The following is an 11,157-nucleotide window of genomic DNA, read 5'->3' on the forward strand; positions in this document are numbered from 1 at the left end:
CACCATTAATGACGTAAATGATTGATCACTTGGGTCACTTATCATTAATTCTTCAATATTTGTCACATTTGTTAGTCGTAATCTCTGCAACCAATGAGGTAAATTAAATGTTCTATGGTAAAAAAAAAGACACGTGAGGAATAAATATACACAATATTTCCCATAATATCACTGAGTAATATCTTTGGGGACTGTTCACAAGTAGCGTTTTTTCACATGATTTTTACAGTACCGGCTTGGTGAATGACATTTTTAAAGTCTCATTCACATGCTGCGATTTTTTTCTTGCGTTTTCTTAAAAATTTGCAGTATGTTAATTCTTTCAGGGGTTTTGCAGCATTTTTCACCCATTCAAATGAATAAACAAAAACCCACAAGTATGAACACTGCAAAAAGACAGCAAATAAGTGTGGATTATAAGCAGTGTTTTTCTTGTGTACAACCTGGTTTTTGATGCAGAAAAAAATGCTGCAAAAATGAAACGTGTGCACATTCCCTTATCCTGGTTGTGTTGTAATTGTAAATAAAAGAGGACGGCCAAAACAGCATATTGTTAGTCAGCATGTATTTATGCAGAGCCACCCCTTGAAGATTCCATCACAAGATTCCATGATGACATCACAGGTCATGGTTGGCCATTATGACATCACGGCTCACAGTCACTATATATACAATGTACACAGGTTCACGGCTGCCTTTGTTGGCTTCATAGTGACTGAGAGCACTTGCAGTTTCTCGCTATTCTATAGTGACTGATCGCACTTGCAGTTTCTCGCTATCCCATAGTGACTGAGCGCACTTGCAGTTTCTCGCTATTATATATAGTGACTGATCGCACTTGCAGCTTCTATGGCTGAATTACTTTTGGACAATCTTCAAGTAGAAGCTCTATGGGAGATTCTTACCACCAATCGCCCTGAGATTGTGCTTCTACCACCCGATGGCGTCCTCAGCTTCACTCACCGGCTGGTGATGGAGCTCGTAAGAGACTGCCTGACCAAATACCACCGAGGTCATCTCACCTCAGAGTATCTGACGGATTTACCTCAGAACATCAGGGCATTACTACAGCAGGTAAGTGGCGGACGCTCCGCATAAAACTTCTCAATAATGGATAATAATGGTGGGATAGAAGCAGGAATGTATTAAGAGTAGCCAGGGCCCTGGGCAGTTTAGGAGCCGTGGGCTCCCAGCACCCGATGTATCACATGACATGTCACAAGATTGCCTTTGATAGATCATGTGATAAGTCACGCGATTAACATGCATGTGCTCGGGTGCACTACACATAACAGAGCGCTATACATAATAGAGCAGGGGTGGGAAAGTAATATTACTGAGGGGCCACATGAGAAATGTGACTGTTGTGTAGGCCGAATCAATAGGCTGAAATTAATTCTGCTCAATATTAACATATGAATTATATTTTATATTATTAACTGTTTCACTTAATATTGAGCAGAATTAAGTGAATTGACATCCCCTTAAATATTGTATAAGCCAAGCACAGCCTTTTATATACTGTATGAGCCCGCACATAGCCCTCTACATACAGTTAGAGCCCACGCACAGCCCCTATATACAGTAAAAGCCCACACACAGTCCCCCTATATACAGTAAGAGCCTATACATAGCCCCAATGTACAGTATGAGCTCACAAACAGAATCCTATTTAGAGTATGAGCCCTCACATAGCTCACTATATACAGCCTAGTTCTCACATAGCCCTCTATATGCAGTATGAGCCCTCACATAGCCCGCTATAAATAGCTGAGCCCTCACATAGCCCCCTATATACAGCATGAGCCCTCACATAGCCCGCTATAAATAGCTGAGCCCTCACATAGCCCTCTATATACAGTATGAGCCCCCACATAGCCCGCTATAAATAGCTGAGCCCTCACAAAGCCCTCTATATACAGTATGAGCCCCCACATAGCCCGCTATAAATAGCTGAGCCCTCACAAAGCCCTCTATATACAGTATGAGCCCTCACATAGCCCGCTATAAATAGCTGAGCCCTCACATAGCCCTCTATATACAGTATGAGCCCCCACATAGCCCGCTATAAATAGCTGAGCCCTCACATAGCCCCCTATATACAGCATGAGCCCCCACACACTTTAAATATTGCTTGGCAGCATGTATTTGTGCAGAGCAGCCTCTATAAGATTCCATCACAAGATTCCATGATGACATCACTAGTGATGGTCGGCCATTATGACATCAGAGCTCACAGTCACTGTGTACAATCTACACAGGGTCATGGCTGCCGTTGTTGGCTCCATAGTGACTGAGCACTTGCAGTTTCTCGCTATGGAACATTAGGACATTCCACAGCAGGTAAATGGTGGACGCTCCGCACAAATCTTCTCCACAATAATGGATAATAACGGTGGGATAGAAGCTTCTTCTTTCTTCCAATATAAGACAGGACAAGACCCCAGATATGCAGTCAATGTATCTGCAGAGAGGAGCAGATGTCAGATACAATGGCGGCCTTCATTGTGATCTTTCTCATCTCGAGATTTTTCATTTGTGTTCCTTTTCTTCTTTTTAGGCTGAAAAAAGATCTCAATATGGAGATTTGTCTTTTGTTAAAGAACTGGCCGAAAAAGTCCTGTGTGTACTGGAAGGTCCGGCCCGCTCATCGGAACGCCCGGTAAGGATCCATCATCTTTAATATCACACGTCCTTGTTTTCTGATCTTCTCCAGATCACCAGTCAGATATCAGAAGATCTGGTGTTAGATCTTATCGGCCTCCCTGTCAGCCCCTGGCAAGCACAGGAGGTAATATGGCCGCCTGTCTCTGCTGATGGCAGTCTGTATTCTGCTGATGTAGTCACAGCTCAGTGGTGGGAAGTCTGTATTTCCGCCTCTGTCTCCCTCTATTATCCATATTAATGTTTTTGCAATGTTACCTCATCTTAATCCATTTTATCTGAGAAAAGTCCTCATGATGGCGGCTGATCTGCATAGTTACAGTTGGTGCGTCTGTAAATGCGGGTTTAGTCCTTCCTGATTTGTGGATTTGGTGATTTAGTGGAAGGTTCCTCGTGTTAATTCTATATATTCTATCAATCAGGAGACACCAGAAGGCGACACCGAAGACGAGCAAAATGTGACCCCAGAAACCCCTGACCCTAATACGAGTCAGCCGGGGCCGAGCAGCGATCTGACTACAGGTGAGCCGATCACACAACCTTCTACAGGAAATATCCGGATATTAAAGAGAACAGGGGATCAATTCACATTTACTCTTTCCACTCAAACATACAGAGAGCCAAAATGAAAAACTTGGAAAAAGTCACGAGCCAACCAGTATACTGGGTCCCACAAAGTCCTCCATAATGAATAATGGGTCCCACATAGTCCTCCATACAGTATAATGGCCCCACATATTCCTCCATGCAGAATAATGGGCCCCACATAGTGCTCCATGCAGAATAATGGGCCCCACATAGTCCTCCATACAGAATAATGGGCCCCACATAGTCCTCCATACAGAATAATGGGCCCACATAGTCCTCCATACAGAATAATGGGCCCCACATAGTCCTCCATACAGAATAATGCCCCACATAGTCCTCCATACAGAATAATGGGCCCCACAAAGTCCTCCAAACAGAATAATGGGCCCCACAAAGTCCTCCATACAGAATAATGGGCCCCAGATAGTCCTCCATAAAGAATAATGGGTCCCACAAAGTCATCCATACAGAATAATGTGCCCCAGATAGCCCTTCATACAGAATAATGGGCCCCACATAGTCCGGCACACAGTATAATGGGCACCACAAAGTACTCCTTACAGTATAATGGGCCCCACATAGTCCTCCATACAGAATAATGGGCCCCACATAGTCCTCCATACAGAATAATGGACCCCACATATTCCACCGTACAGTATAATGGGCCCCACAGAGTCCTCCATACAGAATAATGGCCCAACATAGTCCTCCATACAATATAATGGCCCCACATAGTCCTCCATAAAGAATAATTGCCCCACATAGTCCTCCTTACGGAATAATGGCCCCATATAGTGCTCCATACAGAATAATGACCCCACACAGTCCTCCACACAGTATAATGGCCCCACATAGTCCTCCATACAGGATAATTGACCCCACATAATCCTCCATACAGAATAATGGGCCCCACATAGTCCTCCATACAGAATAATGGGCCCCACATAGTCCTCCATAGAGAATGATGGGCCCCACATAGTCCACCGTAGAGTATAAAGGGCCCCACATAGTCCTTCATAGAGAATAATAGACCCCACATAGTCTTCCATACAGTATTATGGGCCCACATAGTCCTCCATAAAGTATTATTGGCCCCACAAAGTCCTCCATAGAGAATAATAGGCCCCACATAGTCCTCCATACAGAATAATGGGCCCCACATAGTCCTACATACAGAATAATGGGCCCCACATAGTCCTCCATACAGAATAGTCATTTCTCCATTATATTGCTGTATTATGTGTGTAGGATTAATATCCTCTAATACATTTTATTTCTTCATCATTTTATCACTATTTTAGAAACAACTGAGCTGTTGGATCCTGACAGTGTAATCTTAGAGATCCCGGAGATCCAAGAACCTGCCGGTGTAAGTATTATAGAGGGAGATGTCTGTGTATCACCAGATCACGGGGTGTGAATGACCCGTCCAGTATTATCCCCCATATAACCAGGGGGCGCCTCTATTATTAGAGGAGATGACACTATTGCATTAGATAATAGCGTTTATATTATAGGGAATCCGTCAGCAGGTTTCTGCTCACCTATCGGATCAGTGACATCAGATGGGACATAATATAGGGGGAGACGTTTCTGCATCTGGAGATTTTCTCCAGCAGCTTCTAGATCTTAATATCATTTCTTCTTCTTCTTCTTTTCTAGGACTTGATGGAATCATTGATCCCGGCGAGAAAGCCGCGTATGAGCGACTACGAAACATCTAAGCTGATCAGCAGCGGATCTTTTGGGTGAGATTTCAGTTGGCATAAGCCACATTTCTCAGGGTTCCCTATGATAATGCTTCATCCTCTGCGCTCTGCCATTCAGTGTTATTATAGGAACATGATCTGAGGTGAAAGGTGATAATGTGACCTGGGTGAGGGTTCGGCAGACGTGGCATTGTGCAGACTTCCCATAGGTGATAATGTGACCTGGGTGAGGGTATGGCAGACGTAGCATTGTGCAGACATCCATAGGTGACAATGTGACCTGGGTGAGGGTGTGGAAGATGTGGCATTGTGCAGACCTCCCACAGGTGATAATGTGACCTGAGTGAGGGTCCGGCAGACGTGGCATTGTGCAGACTTCCCACAGGTAATAATGTGACCTGGGTGAGGGTCTGGCAGACGTGCAATTGTGCAGACTTCCCATAGGTGATAATGTGACCTGGGTGAGGGTATGGCAGACGTAGCATTGTGCAGACATCCATAGGTGACAATGTGACCTGGGTGAGGATCTGGCAGACGTGGCATTGTGCAGATTTCCCACAGGTGATAATGTGACCTGAGTGAGGGTCCGGCAGACGTGGTATTGTGTAGACCCTCCCATAGATGATCTATGTAGTATTATTTAATGTATTTCTAGATGTGGATTTCCAGTAATGGTCGGACTTCTGGTATTAAACATTAGTACAGAAGATCATATAATGACTTCTATAGACGGACTGTTAATAAGGATTCACTATAAACCATGGTTTCTTCTTCTCTCCAGGTCCGTCCACTTAGTTCACCATAAAGACTCACAGAATATCTTCGCTATGAAGAAAATTGCCAAGCGGGACCTGGATACTCCAAAACATGTGGAAGGGGCCTATCTGGAGAGGGACATCCTGACATTCGCTGACTGTCCCTTTGTGGCCTCCATGCTCTGCTCCTTCCCTACTAGATCTCACCTGTGTATGGTCATGGAGTATGTAGGAGGTAGGAGATGTACATGTATTATATTCAGCCCATGTCTGCTGACATCTTATCAGCGCTCATATCATTAGGACTTGTCCCCGTGGACGGTTACATCCCCGCAGAGCATTTACTATAGATATTATGGAAAGTCATTGATGTGTGTGATCTCCCTGTATGTCCGCACTGAGCACGTCAGTATCGCCAGCTGTAGACGAGATGAGACATCACTTTATTAGTGACATGGACGACATCTCACCATGACCTCAGACTAATATTCTGTGCTCTATACATTATATCTGTATATATTCTCTCCTGCCCCAATGTCTCCGCTCACATCTCATGATCCATCGTGGTGATCTGCTGTATAAACCCCTCACCGCTCATATTTCCTTTCTTCTATAGGTGGAGACTGTGGGACCCTCCTAAGCACCAGGGGTCCTTTATCTGTCCCCTTGGCCCGCCTGTACTTTGCTGAAGCGATACTTGCTGTGGAATACCTGCACAGCTATGGTGTGTTGCATAGAGACCTGAAGCCAGAGAAGTAAGTGCCCCCTATAGTTTAATAAAGGGGGGAAAGTTATCATTTATTACCACACAGCCCGTGAGCCTAAAACCATCTTCTCTTTCACAGCCTCCTGATTACACCGGCTGGACACATTAAAGTCGCCGATTTTGGGATTTCAAAAGTTGGTGTCATGATACCAGAAACCAACACCCACAAGGAATCATTGGAGGACATCGCCAGAGAGTTCCAGGACCATGAGGTTGGCATCACTTACAGGAACTTAGATGGTTCTTTACAAATCTCATCACACTATTGTCTCTTCTCTACGTTCTTCATTTCTAGAGAACTTTTCAACTGATATTTTATCTTCTGTCATTGAGTTTTTATGTCGAGAACTTGTCATAATAATAATTTCATCGATTCTCATTTCTACCTTCTGTTGGTTTCCAGGACTGTGGCACCCCGCTTTACATGGCCCCAGAAATCATTCTGAAGAAAGGCTATGGAAGACCTGCCGACTGGTGGTCAATGGGAATCATCCTGCATGAGTTTCTGGTGGGATATGTACCATTTCATGGGGATTCCCTATCTGAGCTCTATAAAAATATTGTCACTGGTAAGTAGAATAATCCGATCATTGCTTTGACTGGTTACATGAATTTAGTTATTTCCTCTACTTTATCTTACAGTCCAAAACAGAGGTTTTATTTTCTGTAATTTTCTATATAACAGGAGACATAATTTGGGATTGGGATCGCGCTCCTCCCCCCGATGCTCAGGACCTTATTAATGACCTGCTCAGAACAAATCCTGCACAAAGACTTGGGACAGGTAACTGATATACTTTATTAGTATTAATATTCACTTTTTACAACGAGGACTCTTCGCTCCTGTCCATGAGGATCAGCACTTCTCTATCTGCTTGCCTATTTCTAGTTCTCCATAATATAACTTTCAGTTTGTTTCCTTCGGTTTTGTCATTACTTAAGATTAAGATATACTGTTCAGATATGGAGCAGCCTCTAACAATGTCCGCATCACTTTTGTTTTTCTTTTTCCAGGAGGAGCATTTGAGATCAAGAGTTATCCATTCCTGAGTGACTTAGAATTTGAAAACCTTCTAAGTCAGAAGCCGGAGTACATTCCTCGGCTTGTTTCAGATGAGGACACCAGCTTATTTATCAGTAAGTAGAAGACGTCATCTAGACTAAGCGGCTGTTTGTCTCGTCTTCAATAATATGTGACAATCGGTTCCCATTAATAGTAGTGATAAATGGTGACTGTGTTATACTGACAACCGCTAATAACACTTCATTACCTATGTCTTGTAGATCATGCTGATACAAACAAGCCTATTGTCTCAGAGGAGAAGGACACAAGTGAGGATAATGAGAGCCTTTTCTTCCAAAATTTTACAACATCCTCTAAAAGGCTTTCTAAAGTAAGTGATCAATAAATCCAGAATACATAAAAAGACCTCTAAAAGTAAAAAATTGAATTTCATATCTTATTTTTGTCCTTTTTTAGCTCTGTACCACCGCTATCAAGTTTCCTCCAGAGTGTACCCCGGCATCCAGCAGAAACATCTCAGAAATGTGAGTAGATTATGGGGTCATTATTGGGAGCTCCAGGCTAATATATGTGCACAATACCAAATATAGAACATAAATACCATAATATTGAATGCAGCATCCACCGCCCCATGATCAGCGGTCATTGGCTATTGGCTTCAGAATCCGCTGGAGATAACAACCCATAATTGCTGCCGGTCAGGCATTGTTAGTTTTGCCCACACTGCAGGAGATATGTAGTATTACATGCCGGCCATTGTTGCTAGTTGTTTCCATAGAAGGTAGTTTTGAGCAGGAGACTTCCCCACTATGACTTTCATATGTCCTATTAAGCCTTATAGTTGGGGTTCTTCTAGTGAGACAATCCCATTTATACTGAATTTACTTGTGATTTACACGTTTTTCTTCTTCCTAACAGGCAGAAAGGATCTTTTCCTGAATCTGCTAGAGACGATGCTATAACCAGCTTGCTGTCCTCGTCCCCATTGTCAGGTACGTAGATGTCTATAGCACAAACAATGTGAATGTTGTCATCAAGGGTGAAATATTTCCACATGGTTTTTCTTTAACGGGTCTCCTATGTTATCCATGTTTCAAGGAACCCAATTACTTTGCCCATGGGCCCATACAGTGTCTCCATTTCTGCAACTTTGTACAGTATTATCATGGATTCTGTGATACATTGTTGCATCCAGTAACCTCCGTCATCATAATGAGACATCGTCTCCTATAGTAGAATATCGCTCATTAGGGATGCACCACATGGCGGCACACAGGGCGCTCACTGCTCCATATTAGTGACACATCTAATGCCCCTCATATGAGGTCATGTCCGGTATATAGGACTTATTCTGCCATATTGTGTAATACCAGATTGTCAGGACTATAGGGGACAGGACTAGAACAATCTATATACTATACACAGGAGAGATACGAAGCAGATCCCATAACAATATGTCTTTAGTGAGTTGTTGTTTTTTCTTCTTTTTGATCAGAATTTCCAGCTGATGACGAAAAATCAGAAAATGGGAAAAAGGGGAAAAAGAGACGAGGTAAGTGTGAGAGTCATCTCCATGTTGTGTGATGTCGTCAGTGAGAATAATTCATGTGGAGCAGATGTCATCTGTCGGAGATGGGATTGTCACATGTATGATGGCTGACGATGATCCCTGACCTCTGTGTGATGAGATTCCTCTGCCGTCCGGCCACAGTGACCGCACAGTAGTATCATGTCATATGGAGTCCCATCACTTACATTATATTTCCTTCTCTTCTCATAGGTTCCATCTTCCGCCGGATCTTATCATCCTGCCGGCGTGGATTATCCAGGGCTGCTCGCGTATTTGCGTGTTGTCACCGTTCCCCTAGAGACATCTAAAAGACGGTAAACCTCTGCATCCAGCGCCCTGAAGTCCAGCAGATCCACCATCACTGCTGGAGCTGTACAGAAGGACCTTCACCATCTACCGGTGGCCTTCTGACTGTTACATCTCTGCCCGGACAATCTCAGTATCACCTCTGTCACCAGGCTCCGCGGTATTCATACTGCTCGCAGACGTGGCGGTTACTGATCACCTGGTATCTGACCCCGGCTGTCCTCCTGACTATGAGTTTGCCTACTGATTCTGTTCCTGGTTTTGTCCCTCCCTTCTATCCTATTATTAATTAAAAAAAAATTACAATTATTATTACTGAGATCTTGGTTCATCCATCAAACTTTACTCTGCATTTTGTTAACTGATAAAAATAATTTATTGACACTTCTGCTTTTAAAAGGATATATACAGTATGCTGATTATATATACATGGTGACAAAGTCACTGGCAAAGTGCTGGAGGGGAGGTATGTTTCACTGAGGCTGTTAGCTTCAGTGATTTGAAGCCCATAAGTTTTCCACCAGCACACTATGTGTTGAGAGGGATTAATCGGCCATTTTAAGGGCTGGGTTTTTGTGAACGACCATAGAGCGGGTTGGGAGGTTGTTCACCATTTGGGAGGTCATTCACCATATCTCCACCCCAGGGTGGGGACTAGGATGTATATAGTCCTTCTAAGGCATTCAGTGTTCAGTAGGGCTGGAGAGAGGAACTCCAGCGCTTTGTGTCCTGAGAAGGAAAAGCTGAACTAGTGGATGGTTGTTCTCCTGAGCGGGCAGATCCCCACAGCAACACGTCTGTATGTTATGTTTTGTTTTTCCTTAGGTCAGAAAGCACGTATTTATTTTTGCTAACTCCTCACTGGCTTATGCAGCATCTTCAAATAAACCAGTGAGAGACTTAAGGAGACGGCGCTCCGGTGGCTACTTCTGTGTGCAACTGAGTGGGCTGATCTACCATAGTATATATATACTGAATGCATATACCGTATTTTTCGGACTATAAGAAGCACCGGACCATAAGACGTACCTAGGTTTTAGAGGAGGAAAATAGAAAAAAAATTGAAGCAAAAAATGTGGTCATTATGCCCTGTTAAGGGGGAGGGGGTCTGCTGCTTACACTGTTATAGGGGTAATGTCTCCCAATTCTGTTAATATCCCCCATCCTGGTATATTTATATATACACTGCTCAAAAAAATAAAGGAACACTGAAATAACACATCCTAGATCTGAATGAATGAAATATTCTCATTGAATACTTTGTTCTGTACAAAGTTGAATGTGCTGACAACAAAATCACACAAAAATCATCAATGGAAATCACATTTATTAACCAATGGAGGCCTGGATTTGGAGTCACCCCCAAAATTAAAGTGGAAAAACACACTACAGGCTGATCCAACTTTGATGTAATGTCCTTAAAACAAGTCAAAATGAGTCTCAGTATTGTGTGTGGCCTCCACGTGCCTGTATGACCTCCCTACAACGCCTGGGCATGCTCCTGATGAGGCTGAGTATTGTGTGTGGCCTCCACGTGCCTGTATGACCTTCCTACAACGCCTGGGCATGCTCCTGATGAGGCTGAGTATTGTGTGTGGCCTCCACGTGCCTGTATGACCTCCCTACAACGCCTGGGCATGCTCCTGATGAGGTTGCGGATGGTCTCCTGTGGGATCTCCTGCCAGACCTGGACTAAAGCATCCGCCAACTCCTGGACAGTCTGTGGTGCAACGTGACGTTGGTGGATGGAGCGAGACATGATGTCCCAGATGTGC

Source organism: Phyllobates terribilis, unplaced genomic scaffold (genome assembly GCF_046119375.1).
Source record: "Phyllobates terribilis strain yellow unplaced genomic scaffold, ASM4611937v1 Scaffold_19__1_contigs__length_20705806, whole genome shotgun sequence".
NCBI lineage: Eukaryota > Metazoa > Chordata > Amphibia > Anura > Dendrobatidae > Phyllobates > Phyllobates terribilis.